The following is a 20,122-nucleotide window of genomic DNA, read 5'->3' on the forward strand; positions in this document are numbered from 1 at the left end:
ACACAATGGATGACTCTCATAAGCATCATGTTAAGTGAAAGAAAACAGAAACAAAATACATGTTGTACGATTCCACTGATGTGGTATTCTGAAAAAGACAATGATAAAGGGACAAAATACAGATAATGGTTGACAGAGGCTAAAGGGTAGGAGTGGAGGCTTACTGCAAAATGGCACAAGAGAACTTTGGGGGATGACGGAAGTATGCATGTCTTGATTGTGGTAGTGGTTACACAAATGTATATCTCTGCCAAAAGTAATGAAGTTACTGTATTGAATAATGTCTTAATAAGCATAACTTAAAAAAAAGAACAAAATGGGAATTCTAGGATGGAAAATAAAATAGCTAAAACAAAAAATTAACTGGATGAACTTAATAGTAGATTATGAGCCTGGCACACTGCCTACTGTGCTAAGGAGACAGATGGATGGACCTAACAGAAGAATGAAGAGTCAGTCAGCTGGAACATAGACCAATAAAAATTATCCAATCATGAGGACAGAGAGAAAACTTTTGGATAAAAAATGAGAGCTTTAGGAACCTGTGGGAAAACATCACATATAATTGGAATCCCAGGAGGAGAGAGAGAAAGAGGAAAAAATAATTTTAAGAAATAATGGCCGAAATTTTCTCAAATATGGGAAAAGACATAGCATTTGCCAGAAGAAAAGGTTTCTATTTCCAGAAGCTCAGAAACCCATATTAGGATAAATACAAAGAATGTCTTTCATATCATAGTCAAATTGCTGAAATCCAAAGATAAAGGCAAAATCTTAAAAGTGGCCATGGGGGAAAAAAAAAAGACACATTACAAATAGGAGAACAAGAGTTTGCAAATATACTAACTTCTTATTAGAAACTATGGAGACCAGGAGACAGTGGTACAACATCAAACAAATACTGAAAGAAAAAACTATTAACCCCAAATTCTATATCTAGTGAAAATATCCTTCCAGAATGAAGGCAAAATAAAGATATTTTCAAATAAAAGAAAACTAAGAATTAACTGCTAGCACACTAGTATTACAAGAAATGCTAAAGAAAGTTTTTCAGGCTGATGTGAGATGATTCCAGCTAGAAACTTTAATACTCATGAAGAAATGAAGAACTTTAAGAAATGGTAAATAACTGAGTAAATATGAAAGACTATTTTTCTGTTGATTTCTTTAAAACACATGTAACTGCTTAAAACAAAAATTATAGGCTTTTTTATGGGTTTTATAATGTAAGTAGATGTAATACATATGACAACTACTGCATAAAGAAAGGCAGGAGCTCTAAACGAACCCACATGGTTGCAGAGTTTGCACATGTTGTCTTAATCTGTTTAGGCTGCTTTAACAAAAACAACATAGACTGGTTGGTTTATAAACAGCAGTAATTTATTTATTTTATTTTTATTTATTTATTTTTTGACTGTATTGGGTCTTCATTGCTGCATGCGGGCTTTAGTTGCAGCGAGCAGGGGCTACTCTTCATTGTGGTGCGCAGGCTTCTCGTTGCGTTGGCTTCTCTTGTTGTGGAGCATGGGCTCTAGGTGTGCGGGCTTCAGTAGTTGCAGCATGTGGGATCAGTAGTTGTGGCTTGCAGGCTCTAGAGTGCAGGCTAGAGCTAGAGCAGGCTAACTAGCGCAGGCTCAGTAGTTGTGCCGCACAGGCTTAGTTGCTCCGTGGCATGTGGGATCTTCCTGGACCAGGGCTCGAACCCGTGTCCCCTGCACTGGCAGGCGGTTTCTTAATCACTGCGCCACCAGAGAAGCCCCAACAGCAGTAATTTATTGCTCACAGTTCTATAGGCTGAAAATCCAAAATCAGGGTAACAGGTGGTAAGGTTCTGGTGAAGACCTTCTTCCAGGTTGCAGACTTCTGACTTCTCACTGTGTCCTCACATGGTGGAAGGGGTGAGGGATCTCTGTGCAGTCTCTTTTAAAACAACAGTAATCCCATTCATGAGGGCTTCAGCCTCATGACATAAGCACCTCCTAGAGGCCCCACCTCCTAATATTATCACATTGGGCATTGAGATTTCACCATATGAATTTTGGGGGAATGCAAATATTGAGACCACAGCACATGTTATACGAGGTAGAATATGAAAAGTTGACTGTATACTGTAATCCCTAGAGAAAACACTAAATTAATAATTCAAAGAGGCATAAATAAAAATGCAAAGAGGCAGAGAAAAAAATTAAGTAAAATTCTAAAAACATTTAAATAAACCAGAAGAAGGCAGAAAAAGGGAAAGGAGAGAATAAAAAACTGAGAATCCAAAAAACAAATAATAAATGATAGATCTAAATCCAGAAGGTTTAAACAGACACTTTACAAAAGAATACAAACTAATGGTAATGACCAAGAAGCACATAAAAAGGTGCTCAATGTCATTAGTCATCAGAGATAAGCAAATTAACAGCAAAATGAGATAGCACTATACACTCATTAGAATGTAAACAGACTGATAATTAAAAATACTGATAATACCAAATATTGGCGAGGATGTGAAAAAATCAGAACCTTCATTGTTGGTCCAGGTAAAAAGCTACAACCTCTTTGAAAAAAGATCGGAACAATTTCCTGTAAAATAAGTATGCACCTACCCTATGACATTAATGCTTACTCAAGAAAAATCAATACATCTGACTACAAAAAGACTTGTATAAGAACTTTCATAGCAGCTTTACTCATAATACCCCAAAACTGGAAACAGCTCAGATACCCATCAGAGACTATATAAACAAACTGTGGTATATTCATACAAGGGAATATTATTCAGCAGGAAAAAAGGAATGAATCACTGATTTCCACAACAATGTGGATGACTGACTCTCGAAAACATTATGCTGAGTGGAAAAAAGCCTCACACAAAAGAGTAAGGCTATTTATATAAGGTTCAAGAACAGTAAAATCTAATCTATTATGGAAAATAATCAGAACAGTGGTTTTCTCTTAGGTAATGGAGGTAGGGAGTAAATGGGGAGGGTCATGATGGCAATGGCAATATTCTGTATTTTGACAGCAGTTTGAGTTACAGATATATGCATTTGTCAAAACTCAATATATACTTAAGATTTGTGCATTTTATTGTTTGGAAATTTTATGACAAAAGAAAAAGTAAACAAATATTTTACTGTAGTTAATGATGTGCATATTGAAGTCAATATTTAAGCGAAATTGTACTGATATCTGTAATTTACTTTGAAATGTGTAAAAAAAAATAGATGAACTAATGGATACACAGAGCGATAGATATATGATAAAACCAGAAATAGAAAAACATTAATGGTACCATCTAGGTGGTCTGAAAATAGGTGTTCACTGTAAAATTATTTCGACTTTGCTGTATGAAAATTTCACAATAAAATGTTGGGGGAAAGATTCAGTAAAAATTTATTCAAAATAAGAGGACATCAAAGAAATGTGAATGCAGACTGGATATTTGATGGTATTAAGGAATTATGTTTATTTTTGTGTGTGTGATGATGGTATTGTGGTTATAGTCTTTAAAGGTATCTTTTAGAGATGCATTACAAAAAAAAAATCACATTTTTGAGATCCTTGCGTGTTTTTCTTTGTTTGTTCCCCAAATTTATACTTTTTTATTCATGTAAATTGACCTTATGGGCTTCCCAGTTCTCTGTTTTCCTATGATTGTGATATATTGACCCTGAATATGATACCTTTACTAAATTCTGGAGCAGAAATAGAACAAAAGAGTGACTGTTAGCAGGATTCACAACTTATGGGATATGAGTTCAAAGGCACTGGGACTCGAGAAGTTTTAGACCCATGATGACTGAGCTACTAAAATTCTAGCAAGCATTAGGGATCAAGTAGTATGTAAGATGCTATAGACCAGAGCCACACACAGGAAAAGAAATTCCATACTTTGGACAACAAAGGTGAATCAGAGGAAACCTAAAATTCAGGCAATTGTGTGATTCCAGAAGTTCTTAACCTTTGCCCTATAGCAAATAAGCTAATGGGTACCCCATGAAGTGGTCTGTGAATTTTTGTGCGAGTTGTATAAAATGTTAGTGCTTAGAATAATGACACATAGAAAGCACTCAATCAATGCTAGATATTATTATTATTATTATGTATTTGACAAATATTTTTAGGTACTTATTATACATCAGGCACTGTGCTAGGCACTGGGGATAAAATTATGAAACAAATTGGTGCAGCCTTTGCCACCATAGAGCTCAGAGTTTAGTGAGCTCTATGTAGAAAATCCTCACTCCATCATAGTGCTTTCCTTTTTTTACAACTGGAGTTCACAAGGCCATATAGCATGCTAACCATCCATAACAGGTAATTTTATGTTAATATGTATAAAATAGAAAAATGTTTCCCTAATGCCTACTAACATGAAAGTTGTGATGCTTGGTAGAGTCGCAGATGTGAAAAAAAAAACAACTAATGCTTTATGTCTCATTATTTTTACCTTCTCTTTCACACACAGTTGAACTTATAGAGGCTATTAAAATATTAGGCTATTTTCTCCTTCATTAAGCATAATTTCCTTTAATTTTTTATTAACATTTTGCATGCTTCTCTTTTTGAAGATTAAATGGAGCTATTATGTATAGTATCATAGAGTTGAGATGTTTATCAATATTTTCAAATTATATTGTTTCATTTTCCTAATTAAAATCCTTTCTTTGTTTTCTTTTTTGCATGAATGTGACTGACCAAGGAATTGGTATATATTAAATCACTGCTCTTGAGAACACCAATGTGAAATTAAAAGCCAATATCTTATCATATAGTAGATACCTTTAGACAGCACTTGTATGTTGATTTTTTTAAAATTGTAAACATGGATTACTTATATAATTTAAAACTTGGGAAAACGAAGCAGTCCTAATTATGCCATTTTCTTTATCAAACCTTTGACTTCCTGTTACCAGTAGCATATGTCCAAGCACTTTCCCATGAACATCCAAGGCCTTTTACCAACTCTCTCCCAAGCAGAAAGTACAAATATGTTTCCATGCTTTGAAAATAAGGACATAAGTTAAAAGACCCATTTCCTGGAAACTCTTGGAATACTTTAAGGTAGAAACCACAATTCATATATTTATCTGAAGTTTTAATGATATCTAATTAGATATTAAATCATCTACCCATAAACTTTACAAGTATAGTGTAAATCTCAAAACAAAACAAAGCTTGAGTTTCTAGTCTATTCATCTATTACATTATCTTGTTAAAATTGTAATGAATATATTTAGTATTTTACTATCTTAGGTTCCTAAAGAAAAACCAAATATGTGTTTGATTATCACAAGATTATCATAGGGAAAAGAAGTTTTAGTAAAACAGAGTTTGTACTGTCTTAAGCAAGGTCTGGCTTGATTTCTTGAGCGTACTTTAGAATTCCTCAAGACAGAAAAAAGTTTATTATTGTGGCACAATTACTTTTCTTGAACCAGGAGAAGGAGGTTTAAGTATAGGCTTTGTTTCCTAGGCCATAGAAATGAAGGACTGGGTTCTAGTTCACCATCTTTGGCTTATACATTACTGGGCTTTACCTCCACCTGCTTCACTTGGTGGTCCTTTTTTATATCTCCTCTCAAATGTGGACACATTCACCAGGAACCAGGGATCCCACAGTGGTCTCCCTTTCCTATGGATCCTAAATAGCTTAGGCTGGGTCAGAGTACACTGGGCTCCACTATATTTGTAAAGGATGTGAATCTGCTCCACAATCATGGATCCAAAAAAACATCATTTTCTTTATTGTTCTAAATTAGATATGCATGCCTAAGCTTTCTACTCAACAGGATTTGTGGGATATTTAATCCATCTTGTTTAGCTGATTATACAGGAGAATGCATATAAGGCAGACGGGCTGCACCCCTCTCTAGTATCATAAACAATCTGGGTCATTGTATACAATCCAGAAAATTTGGGGGAAAGGATTCTGGTCTTCAGTCCATTTTGATCAGTGCTGAGATGTTAATTATTGCTGCCTGCATAAATTATTTACAGGCAGCCACCTCTACTCTTGTCATACCATGCTTGAAAAAGAGTACCATCTGTTCCCCAAATGATGACACTTCGCTTCAGTCCCCAGGCATCCCCAAGCTGCCCCTACTCAGCAGCTGCCCCGTTTCTTACTTTTCCTGGGGAGCCACATGGGAGTGGGTCTGAGATCTTCATCACTCTCAGGACTGCCTCCACCATGTTTCAGGAAAAATGCCCCAAAAGTCAGACCAGAATCCATCTTCACCTCAGGGAACTGGTCTCTATCTTCTCCCTCTCCTTCTTTCCAATCTTCTGAAACACAAAATGGCCTTCTTCCTTGAGGGCAGCGGTGGGAGTGCAGATGGGATCTTCAATGTTATGGAGCTTTTCACAGAAAGGAATGCTCACTCCTATATGTACTTTGTTTAATGCTAACTTACTGCACTAACTAAACATGAGTTATTATGAGACACTAAATCAAATTTAAACAGTGATTATTTAATGAAACAAGTATATAATAAAATTTCATATTTATTAATTAAAAATCATGTCTGATATATCAGGTCTTCTTAAATAATATATACACATTTATCAAACTAAAAAACACAGATTATATTAATTAAAAAACTTATTACTACTTTTATACTTCAAGCAATTAAAAAGTATTAATACTATGGATTTAAATTTGTTTTTCATCATTTCTATACTATTCTCATTCTTATTTCTCATTACTGTTAGTGGTTGCGTTCCTAGGGTTACAGAAATATTAATTACCTGGAGGGGTATAGTGCCAAATTAAAAAGCAGAAAACATCAGTGCAGGGTAGCCAAGGTTACAGTTTCTGGATTGTCGGTATGTTGGGTCTGGCTGTGTCTTTCAAATCTCAGCTGCTGATCTCCAGGCTGTACTTCCTTTTCATAATTATTTTTGTAGCAAAGACTCTAATGTGAAATTTATGGTAAGGTATTGTGGGCAAAGCAGAGCCAGAATCAATAAGAACAGCAGGGGATAAACCATGGAATATTAAAGCTAGAAAACACCTTAAAGTCAGTCTCTGCTCATTTCATTTTTCAAATGAGGAAAAAGAAAAAGAAAAGATGCTGGTGGTAAGGAGACAATTAAGATGGCCTTTTTTTCCCCCCAGAAAACTATTTATGTGATACTCTTCTTTTTTTTAAATAAATTTATTTATTTATTTATTTGTTTGTTTTTGGCTGCGTTGGGTCTTCATTGCTGCGCGTTGGGTCTTCGTTGCTGCACGCAGGCTTTCTCTAGCTGCGGTGAGAGGGGGCTACTCTTCGTTGCAGTGTATGGCCTTCTCATCACGGTGGCTTCTCTTATTGTGGAGCATGGGCTCTAGGCATGCGGGCTTCAGTAGTTGTGGCATGGGGGCTCAGTAGTTGTGGCTCGCAGGCTCAGTTGCTCCACGGCATGTGGGATCTTCCCAGACCAGGGCGCAAACCCATGTCCCATGCATTGGCAGGAGGATTCCTAAGCACTGCGCCACCAGGGAAGTCCAAGATGACCTTTTTAATAGCCCAGGAATTGTGACTCTATGGTCTTGAACAAGGATGGCAGCAGTAAAAAAGAAGGCAGATGTCAGAGACAGGGTAAACAAAACTGAAGACTTGCTGCTGACTAAGTTGAAATGCAAGTTTCTGTAATTGGTAACATGCTATGGGGAGTTGATTTGATAACAAAAGTGTAGTATATTTACAGCAGAGCTTGCCTTGTTTCTCAAAGCAGTAAAATTAGTAGAACCAGCCAGTGAATGAGTGATTGCCACTGAACAGTGTTATATCCCCAAGAGGATTGGTTATCAAATTGGTTTTTCTTCATACTATGCAGTAATTTTAGGTGTTCTAAAACAATGTTACCTAAAGTATGATCTGTAGATCAGAACCAGTCTATAAACAGTTATCAATTCACAGTGAGATAAATACAGAAATTGTGAGTAAGCATTTAGAAACTTTAATACCAATTTAACATTGCTGTGAAATTCAACAGCATGATCAGAGTAACTTAACAAAATATTGGTCTGAAAGGATTGGAAAAATCCCTGGTCCTTCACAGTTTGAGAAACTCTGTTTTCAAAGACAAGGGAAGACTGGTGGCTCAGTGGTTAAAAATCCGCCTGCCAATGCAGGGGACACGGGTTCGATCCCTGGTCCAGGAAGATCCCACATGCCACAGAGCAACTAAGCCCGTGCGCCACAACTACTGAGCTTGCGCTCTGGAGCCCGCGAGCCACAACTACTGAGCCTGCGCGCCACAACTACTGAAGCCCGCATGCCTAGAGCCCGTGCTCTGCAACAAGAGAAGCCACCGCAATGAGAAGCCCGCGTACCTCAACGATGAGTAGCCCCTGCTCGCCGCAACTAGAGAAAGCCCGCACGCAGCAACGAAGACCCAGTGCAGCCAAAAATAAATAAATAAATAATAATAATATTTTTAAAAGACAGGGGAAGATACAATATATGAAATTACAAAAGCAGGTGACAAAAAACTTAATATTGTATGAAACTATTTTTATAAATATATACACTTATCTATAGTAAAAATAGAAATATATTAGCCAAAAGAGAGATTAAATAAAATAATGTATATAAAATACTTAGAACACTGCCTGGTACAGAGAAAGAAATACTCCATAGGTGTTCCTCATGATGATGATGACGATGCTGGGACCGATCTGCAGTTGTCAGTCCTATTCTGGCTGTTCTATAACCATCAAGGATTTTAATTCTATTCCATAGCTGCTGCTACTGCCACCATTGTGCTTGCTGGTCCCTCACTATTGGTACAGACCCCACCCCAGGGTCTCTGCCTTATCACTGTGCCATTCCAAACATACATTCATCATTAATCATGGATTGTTCCCTCCGCAGCCAAGTCTCATGGCTCTTTCTCTTTCTGAGTCAGTTTCAACAGGAGTTAACAGGATGTTAAGCCTACCAAGAAACGTAACAATACTTTAGGCTGCTTAAAAATCAAAATGCATAGAGTTGCTTGTGAAAGTCAGCTTACATCTTCCTTGTGGTTCTTATCTAGACTTACAAAAGAATACATTTATTTAGAGGGGTATAGCTGAAAGAAACACAAGAGATCACCTAATGAAGGTTAAAGAGTAAAGCTTTGGTAACAACGTGTCAAAGTCCATAGTCCAGCTCTGCCATTGCCTAACTGTGTGACTTTGGGCAAGTTACTTAACCTCGCATAGCTCCTCTCTTAGCCTGAGAGAGTAATATTACTTATCACTCCTTCAGCAGTGACTAGCAAAGTATGTGCTCAATAAATAATAGCTGTTGTTATTAACACAACCCTACCATTTACAGAGGAGGAAACTAGGTCAAAGAGGCCCAAGATCACATGATTGGTGCATTATTGAACTAGGACTAGATGCCAATACTCTTTCTCATACCCCTTGCTGCCTTTCACAACTCTGTTCTGAAATTCTATAAATTCTCAGAGATGCCTCAGCATTGTGTTTATTTGTGTCTTGGAAAACATGGGCAAAAATATAGATATCAGGTTCAGCATATGTTTTTATTTTGTGCATTCATTAATTCTGGAAATGCGGTGGTATAGACCTATAGATGGATGTATACAGAGGAGGAGAGGAGAGGAGGAGAAAGAACAAATGCAACTAAGTTGTAATTCCTCTGTATCCTATGGATGTGCCACCACTGGCTAGCCTCTACATTCAGGAATTCTCATATATTAATGATCTGGGTTTATAAAATATTAAAAATCATCATAATTGTGAATTTATTCTGTAAACGATTGTATCTGGGCTTTCTGTTATAAACAACAGAACCAACTCAGTCTAGCTAGTTTTAACAGAAAAGGACCAATCATTCTCAGAGGCTAAAGCTTCTTGAAGCAGTACCCAAAGCCATGAGACTGTCCACTGTGCCTCTGGGAACAACGAGGACAGACAGTATCACCAACCTTCACCTCTGACACCGCTGAGAGCTCTGTGCCTCTCAGCCAGACTCTTCATGATGCTCTTTTGAGTCAAAGGTATTCCATGAGTGCTGCTAATGGCAGAACCTAGGGCACATACTGGGTGTCTGAGATGTGAAAGAGACTGGAGCGTGACATTTATAGCTTCTAGCTTGCAGACCTGGGATTTACAATGTGGGAAATTACCAACATTTAGAGTGTTCAAAAGATTCTGAGAGGCCACAGATTTTCAAAATGCCCACTATGATCCTCATGCAAGTTTTTTTGGAATAGTGTCCCATTCACATGCCCCCAAACATATTTACTGTAAGATGTATGAAGAGTCAGATGATTCACCTTTTAACATGGAATAAACTGAATATTTCTGAGGAGTTAAATGGTTTAAAAATGTTTTCTTTTTGTTCTCTTTCCCTCCAACACTCCCTCTTTATCCCCTACTTTCCTTCCCATTCTCCCTCCTTTTTCTCTTGTCTTTTTTCTGTATCTGTGATTTCTCTAAATACTTATCAATAAGCTGTATAAGTGACAATTGTCATTAAATTTTAAGAAAATATTGAGTGAATTTACCAAGTTTTTTCATACTGTTAATGTTTTAAGTATTTAAATCTACATTTCACTAAGATCTCTCTCCTGAGATCCACACCTATACATTGAACTGCCTCCCAGAATCTCCCTTTGGAAGTCTCACAATTACTCAATCTTCAGTAAAACCCCAAACTGAACTCAATATTATCTTACACAGACCTTCTTCTGCTATATTTTCTAAGTGAATGGTGCCACCTACCCAACTGTCCCTGACTTTAGAAACTTTGGAAGCATCTTCCACTCCTCCCTTTTTCCAAGCTGTAATAGCCCAGCAATCCTGTGTACTATGCTCCTCTAAAATCCATGCAGTTATTTCCACCCCTTCTGCTGCTATCTTATTCAGGGTCTCAGCTCTTTTCACACAGACCTTGAAGTGATGCTTCCAGGCTAACATCCTGACTTTCATCTTGCCCTACCCACTACAGCAAGCATATGTTATCAGAATTATCTTTTTAAAAATGTTGATCTGATTATGTTATTTACCTTCCATTAGACTATCTCAAACAACTTCCTTAGCCTTCAGGTCAGTACAAAGCTTAAGCTACACCTTGACAATCGAAGTCCTTCATGATGTATTTACTGTCCCCTTCTCTTGCCAAGGGGTAGGGCTTAACTTGAGTTGTATATTGGAGTCCAAGGGTCCAACTGGGGCAGGGCACTCTACCTACCTAAGGATGGTATATATGCACACTTTGGACCAAGGACAGCTTTGCAGCATTCCTCAGGTTTTTGAAGGGTTGCATTTAGCAAGTGAGTGATATATATTTGTTTAGTATCTGAGACCATACAAGATTGAACATTTGTACTTATGAGATTAAGCTTAATCAGCAGGGATTTTGGTTAGTCTTAAGAGAGATAAGTGTTTTCCTGTTAGTTTGATTAATCCTGAAAGCAAGTTGTCAAATCTCTAGAAGTGTTCAAAAACGTAATCTTTTTTTGTTTTTGCGGTTCCCGGGCCTCTCACTGTTGTGGCCTCTCCCGTTGCGGAGCACAGGCTCCAGACGCGCAGGCTCAGCGGCCATGGCTCACGGGCCCAGCCGCTCCACGGCATGCGGGATCCTCCCGGACCGGGGCACGAACCCGTGTCCCCTGCATCGGCATCGGCAGGCGGACTCTCAACCACTGCGCCACCAGGGAAGCCCCCCCAAAACATAATCTTATTTTAAGTAATTAGACATTAATCTAATACCAGGAGACATGCAGTTGTAGGAAAGAATTTTTTTTAAAACAAAACATTTTATTAACAAAGTAATGGATTTAATATACACAAAAATATTATATCTTATCACAAGAAACCATGGTCCACTCTACATACTAAGGGGATAAGGCACAAGCTTAAAGTTTTATGGGGAACGTCATCCCCCCAGTCCTGCTGGAGTAGCTCTGTATTCATCCATTTGACCTCATTTGGAAATAATTCAAGGTTCATCTTTGAGGTTGTTTGTTGGTGTGAGTTCAGGGCCAAATGGCCCTCTGCAACAACCCCTCCCTCCAGTTTCTGGTTATGACATTTATTTTAAAAGAATACTCTTTGTTCAAATAATCAGTACAAATTAACAATGCTAAAATAAATAGCTACACAGTTTCAGGCAATGCTTTCCAGAAGGGTCTCTAAATGTTCACTGATTCATCAAGGGTAGGTTCCCACATCGTCTTTTGAGGGGCTTTAACTTGCTGCAGAAGACCTTGGCAAAGTGATATGTGATGGTTCCCTGCTCTGCCCCAGAGTGTTGGGCTGCAAAAAAGAGCCAGGATCAGGCAAGAGAAACGCGGATTTTAGAGCTGAACACCAGCAGAACCTTATTTAGAGTTTGTGTCAGTACTCAATATGGGTGTCTACAGGGCATTCACTGTTCCCTAGGGAAGGGTTATATCACCTCAGCACTGAGACATGAATGGGGTTTCAGTCAGGCCAGTGGTCACTGTCACAAAACAGCTTCGCCCACTGTGCCAATCATACTGTCATTCTTGTTGACCTAAAACAGATAGACTGCCAGTTATTTCACCAGCAGAAAAGAAGTGAGTTTATTCAGATCAGCAGAGAATTGCAGTTTGGGTTCTACAACCATGATGAGCCACGGGCAAGTCCTTGCATGGCAAGGGAAGGAGAGTGCTTTGACAAAGGGGTAAAGAAAGTTGGGAGGGCTATAGTAAACAAAGAGTCCATGGCTTTTCATTGGTTGAGTCCTTCCAGGAAACCAGTCTTTTTTCTTCCTGTTGGGCTCTGCTATCATTCAGGGTGTGAGAGCTCCCCCTTCTGGCTTCCCAACTCAATTTTTTTGAGGTTTCTGTTCATTAATATTTTAGTTGTAATAATTGTTATCATTGGATCAATACCTTCTAATGTATATCACTCTTTACAATTTACAGCATACTCTCACTTGCATACTCTCAGATTGTTCTCCCAACCGTCCTATGATGTGGGTGTTATTATACTCCCATGTGTCAAATGAGGAGACTGAGGTTTAGAGAGATTATCTCACAGCTAAGTCATTGGCATAGCTGGGATTTGAATTGAGAGTCCACGTTCTTTTTTTTTTTTTTTTTTGGCCGTGTCACACAGCTTGTGGGATCTTAGTTCCCTGACCAGGGATTGAACCCGCGCCTTTGGCAGTGAAAGCAGAGAGTCCTAACAACATGCGAGAGTTCATGTTCTTAACTGCTCCACTGCAACCATCTCAGCCAGAGCCTCTCCATCCCCAAAGCTGGTGCCAACCAGACTCTATTTGTTGAAATAGTCTGCTTTAGTGACTCAGCAGTCAGTGCAGTGGAGTGAAACGAGAATGGCTGTGCAGTCAGACCCAGGTTCAAATCCCAGCCATCTATCTGAGTAACCTTGGGCAAATGACCATGTCATTCTCAGCCCCAGCTTCCCGTTGTGAAATGAGGCTATTGAAAGTATGCCTTAGGGAATTGTCATGGGTGATGGATGAGGGTGGGCAGGGCAGGAAGGGCAGAATTTGCTACTTCTTTTACCTTTATTGTATCTGTGGCTATGTTGTATGTTGAATGTCACACATATGATCTGGTCCCCAACTTCAAAGAGGGGAGGGCCTTATGTAAAGTGGGAAATGAGTTAGAAAATTCAGAATAGGAATTAATTCTGCCAAAGGAGGCTTCGCCCAGAAGAGAGTATGCAAATAAGGCTTTGAGAGAGATGAGGCCACTGGCCGGCTACACTCACATCTGCACAGGATATGTGGTTGACAAGGAATCTCATACCTGTTATCCAGTTGATCTCCACAGTAATGCTGGGCTGAGAAGGGTCTTTAGCAGATTACACCTTTGCAACTGGGGAAACTGAAGCAGACTATATTCAGTCAAGGTCACAAGTCAGCAGGGAGCTTCCTGCCTGTCTTCTGACTCTAGACCAGTGCCCAATGCCTCTGTTCCTCTCATAATAAAGTGACCCCAGGGTACCCGACTATCCCTGAACGGCTTGACAGAGCTTGTGTGCCTTTCTTTGGTCTCTGGCTGTAGAGACCAGGGTTATTCACATCTCCCTGGATTCCCACAGGGGACAGGCCCCACTTACTTCAGAAGGGGAAGGTGCCCAATTTGTGCAGATTCTCCTTCAGTTTTCCGTAGTCCACTTCTGCAGTGTCAGTGGAGGGGGTGGTCATGGAAGTAGATGTTTGTGATGCCCACCTTCCTCCCCTCCCTGAGGCCCAGCCGCCCAGGTTCCTAGACAAGTTCAGGGGCCCAGCATCTCTGCAGGAAGGAGAGGCCCATTTGGTCTCTGCCCCAAGGGAGGCTGAGTTTGGGCTCCTTCCTACCCCTATTAATGATAAATTTGTCTAATTAAAAATTTGCTACCCCCTGACTTGTCAGCCCTGGGGCAGGCCTGGGCTGGGTGGACTTAGAAAGTCCACATGGACTTAGAAAGAAGAGTGTAAAGGATAACATTTTAAAACAACAAAGAAAGTCGACATGGACTTAGAAAGAGTGGAAAGCATAACATTTTAAAACAACAATAAAAGAGTTAGCATAAAAGATAACTTTTAAAAACTAGGGAGATGCAGTTATTAAGTAGATGATCAAAGAATTTATAAAATTAATGAGACCTTCATTTAATAGAAATAGACCATTATATACAGTAAAAAACTCATTATATATATGTTTTTCAGGCTAGCCTGGGAAGTAAGTTTCTTCTTACTTCCTTACTAGGACTAGAAAGAACACAACTTCCTTTGTTGGATGCTGAGATCTCTACCACTGATTATAGAATTGATCTTGTAATTCAATTCATTAAAGCTCTATTTATAAAGTAATTAGTAATGAGTTAGTCATAAGTATTGCAAAAGCTGAATGATTCATTTTACCTAAGGAAAGGAAAAATAACTTTAGGCCAGTGAGTCTAGAAGAGCTTAATTATGCTCCATGTTTTTTCCCAATGATAGAATTTCTTGCCAAATATACATTTCTGTGGATTATGATCACCTATTGAACTAATACTGTATTTTAATGATTCCTTATTTTTTCCCACATAAATTACTTTTTTGTGTGATAGATTTTGTATTTTTCTTATAAAAGTACATTTTTAGAGCCTTAAAGTGCCTTTTGGAATATGATTAGCCTGTATTTGCATTCTCATATGACTGGTAGCTCTTGGAGCTAGAAGAAATCTTAGAGATACTAGGTCCAAACTATTATTTTACAGATGAAGAAACTAAGAGTCAAGAATGATGAGTAATTTTCCCTAGGTCATATAGGTAGCCTGTGATAGAGCCAAGTCAATAACTCCCAGCCAGCTTCCTTTCTATTAGGATAGGCTGTTTGAGGCAAATAAATTATAAAGAATTGTTTTATAAATAGAATTTTAAAACTGGATAAACAGATGTAAATAATGTAACTTTCAATAAAAGTCCAGGTTTATCTGGTATAAGATGGTTTCAGTACCAGTTTTCTTTGGCATCTTTGTGACTTTTTGTTTCTAAGTTATTTTAAAAATATTATAGAGTAATGAATGAAGAAAATAGAAAATTTCAAAGTAATAAAAAGAAAATAAACGTATTCAAAGTTCTGTTATACAAACACAAATGCATTTGAGGTTTGAGTGTATTTCCCTCCATTTGTTGTATTTGTGGTTTTTTTTTTTTTTTTTTTTTTGCGGTACACGGGCCTCTCACTGTTGTGGCCTCTCCCGTTGCGGAGCACAGGCTCCGGACGCACAGGCTCCGGACGCAGAGGCTCAGCAGCCATGGCTCACGGGCCCAGCCGCTCCGCGGCATGTGGGATCTTCCCAGACCGGGGCACAAACCCGTGTCCCCTGCATCAGCAGGTGGACTCTCAACCACTGCGCCACCAGGGAAACCCTGTGTTGTTTTAAACATAATTGTTGCCATAATATATATTCATTCACTTATAACTAAGCAGTTGTTTGTGGTGGTGGTATCCTGTTTTTTAAATTATTTTAAGGAGGTGTTCTATTTACATTTAGATAGTTATTTTACTATGTAGAAGAAACATTTTAATATGTAGAAGAAACTTATATGTATTTATTTTAAAATAAATATTTTTCTACAAGAAAACACTTACATAGTTTCCAAGGTGTTTTTTAAGAAAATGTAGATAACTAATCTGTACGAAAGAATGTTTTCTACATAAAGATTCATAGCATCATTTATAAAAGGAAACTGGATACTGTCTATTTACCTACCTTCCCCAACATCTGTGTAATCTATTCTAACTTTATAATTTTTTGGAGGAAAAACAGGACCCTGGAAATTATTTTACATTCCTTGACTCTTGGAAGGTTAAACATTTTCCTATGTGTCTCTTTACTACCTGTGTTTTCTGCTACATGAATATAAACATTGTTAAAATGTACTTATTTTATCAATGGAGTTTTATATTGATAAAAATTTTTAAATAACAGAAATTTTTAATGTTTAAACAAATGCATCAAAAGTCTACCATATTTTTTACTATGTGTAGCAAATTATCATACCTGAGTTATAAACTTGAGGGGAAAAAAAATCCTAAAACAGAGTTGACATGATACAATGCTGCAATAGTTGAATCACTTTTCAGGAGTCTTGAAATTACAACTTGCTGAATTAATTGTAAAACTCTCCCTTTAATGACACACATGCACAAGCAAAAAATAAAATCCTGCACATTTTAACAATTTTTTCCCTTACCTTTTAATTCTTTGTTTCAAGAGTTTGTTTGTTTGTTTGTTTGTAAGGGTGGGGGCACTGATATTAATATGATGGTTCCATAGATATCCCTCATTTCTGTCTTCCCTCCCACCCCAGCAACAAAAAAGTCAGCATCCATCCACGGGCCCAAGTGCCTTTGAGGGGGCTGTGGGTCCCCACATCGTATGTCAAGGGACCCAGGAGGAGTCTTGCCTACCCCTGTGTCAGGTAATAGGCAGATAAACCTTGACTCCAACTGTGAACCTTGCAGTGACCCATAAACCATTTCCAACTTTTCTCGATCAAGATCTGGGAGTCCCTGGAGAACACTGACTTGGACAATCACTCACAAACCAAAGAGCCTTTGTGGAAGTCCATGTTTGCAGAGAAGTTCCCACACTCCACTGGAGAAAAAAAAAGTTGAGACACATTGAACTGAGCATTTAGTAAAGACTAGAGGAAATGAGAAGACAGCAACACAAAAACTCCAAGGAACATGAAAAATCAAGGACACATGATACCACCAAAAAAATCACAATAATCTTCTAGTGACTGAACAGAAAGACATGGAGGTCTCTGACTTACTGAACAAAGACTGCAAAATAACTATTTTAAGGAAACTCAGTGAGCTACAAGAAAACACAGAAAGACAATTCAGCAAAATCAGGAAAACGATACATGAACAAAATGAATTTAACAAAAAGATAGAAATCATCAGAAAGAACCAAACAAATTCTGGAGCTGAAGAATACAATGAATGAAATTAAAAATGCAATAGAGAACATAAGAGCAGACTTGATCAAACAGAAGAAAGAATCAGTGATTTTGAAGACAGGAGCTTTGAAATTTTCCAGTCAGAAGAGAACAGATAAAAAAGAATGGAAAAGAGGAAAGAAAGCCTATGCGAGTTATGGGATACCATCAAAAGGATCAGTTTGTGATCATTGCTGTTACAGAAGGAGAAGAGCGGGAGAAGGGGGTAGAAAACTTAATTAGAGAAATAATGCTGAGAAGTTCCCAAATTTGGGGAGAGATTTGGATATCCAAGTTCATGAAGCTCATAGGTGACTAAACAAAATCAAAGAAACCCTTCCAAGACACATTAGAGTAAAATGTCAAAAATCAAAGACAAAAAAAATCTTAAAAGCAGAGAGGAAAAAGGGAAACCCTCAAAAGGCTATTAGTAGACTTTTCAGCAGGAGCCTTACCAGCCAGAAGAGAGTAAAATGATATATTAAAAATGCAGAAAGGGCTTCCCTGATGGCGCAGTGGTTGAGAGTCCGCCTGCTGATGAGGGGGACACGGGTTCGTGCCCCAGTCCGGGAGGATCCTGCATGCCGCGGAGCGGCTGGGCCCGTGAGCCATGGCTGCTGAGCCTGCACGTCCGGAGCCTGTGCTCCGCAACGGAAGAGGCCACAGCGGTGAGAGGTCCGCGTACCGCAAAAAAAAAAAAAAAAAAAAAAGTGCAGAAAGAAAACTGCCAACCAAGAGTACTTTACCTGGCAAAGCTGTCCTTCAGAAATGAAGGAGAGATGAATATTTTCCTAGACAAACAAAAGCTGAGGGAATTCATCACTACTAGACCTTCCTTACAAGAAATGCTTGAAAGAAGGTCTTCATGCTGAAATGAAAGGATGATAATTAGTAACATGAAAACATATGAAGATATACAACACACTGCTAAAGGTGAGTATGTAGTCAAATTCAGAAAACTCTAATACTGTAATATGGTGGAGTGTTAAACACTTAACTCCAGTATAGAGGTTAGAAGAGTATTAAAAATAACTATAGCTACAATAATTTGTTAATAAATACACAATATTAAAAAAAGGTAAATTGTAACATCAAAAACATAAGAGGGGGGCTTCCCTTGTGGCGCAGTGGTTGAGAGTCTGCCTGCTGATGCAGGGGACACGGGTTCGTGTCCTGGTCCGGGAAGATCCCACGTGCCGCGGAGCGGCTGGGCCTATGAGCCATAGCCGCTGAGCCTGCGCGTCCGGAGCCTGTGCTCCGCAACGGGAGAGGCCACAACAGTGAGAGGCCCGCATACAGCAAAAAAAGAAACAAAAACCAAACATAAGAGGGGAGGAGTAAAGGGTAGAGTTTTTGTATGCAATCAAAGTTAAGTTGTTACCTGCATAAAATAGACTGTTATGTTTATATTTTATGTAAGCCTAATGGTAACCATGCAGCAAAAACCTAAAGTGGATTCACAAAAGATAAGGAGAAGAGAATAAAAGCATACCAATACAGAAAATCATTAATTCACAAAGGAAGGCAGCAAGAGCAGAAGAAAGGAACAAGGCAACTGCAAAACATCCAGGAAACAATTGATAAGATGGCATATGTAAGTTCTTACCTATTAATGATCTCTTCTTCACAGTCAGGCTTTCAGATCTAAATTTTAGACTTTACCAGCTATAACATTTATTGAACTTCAACTATGTGCCTAGAACCGAGAAGAGACCTGGATATAGGGCTCAGAGCAGGCACCGGAGTAGGTAATAACTTTAATTTTGCATTCAAATTTTTAAAAAGAATAACTTTCTGGGAATATGCTACAGAACTAACAAAAGTAAATGCCCAAAAGATCTAACCAATAGTTTATTTTTCCAAGATGAGTATTTAAAAACCATGAGGCAGTAGAGAAACCTAACTGTATACATAACTCACTTGATTTACTTTTAACATATCTAGTTGCTAAAATTAAAATGTCATTTTGACTACTTCACCAGACATTTTTAATAGCTAGTTATTACAAAGCATATTTTTATCAATATAAATCATTTATTCCTGCGAAGTATACACTGATTATGCTATCATTGATTTACATAAATGCAATTAAATCACTGAAATGAATTATGATTGTAAATCACTAACTCGGGTCCCACCAGTAGTTCAGTTAAAAACAGACTTGTTTATATGATTCATAAAATCAACAGAAGTCGCTCCTTGAAAGTGTCATGCTCTTGCACCCAAACCTTTGATTACACAATATGCTTGCATATGCCTTTCTGCCCTTGTCTGTGTACTTCTACTCAGATATTCTTTCTACACCTCTCCTATAGCACTTAGCAAGTTTTCTTCTGTTTATTTATTTTCTTTCCTACTAGACCGAGAACTCCTTCCCTACATGGATATTATCCCATTCCCAAGAATGAAACAGTGTTCAATACTTAGTAGGTCACCGGTAAATGTCTACAGATTTTGAAAATAAATGACATCTATGTCCAAAGATAATAAGGGAATTGTAACATATTGTGATATTATATAAGTTTAAATATTATCAATTCCTTTCTACATAGTTTCATGCATAGACCATGAAAAGATGTCTGGTTCTTGAATGCACACATAAAATGCAAGGAGCTACTTTATATCAAGAACTATGAAATCATTTTCTCAGGGTTTAAAGGAAAATAAGCCTTAAATGTGTTACCCACAGTCCTTTGCGTCAATCT

This window comes from Globicephala melas, chromosome 4, assembly GCF_963455315.2.
Source record: "Globicephala melas chromosome 4, mGloMel1.2, whole genome shotgun sequence".
Lineage (NCBI taxonomy): Eukaryota > Metazoa > Chordata > Mammalia > Artiodactyla > Delphinidae > Globicephala > Globicephala melas.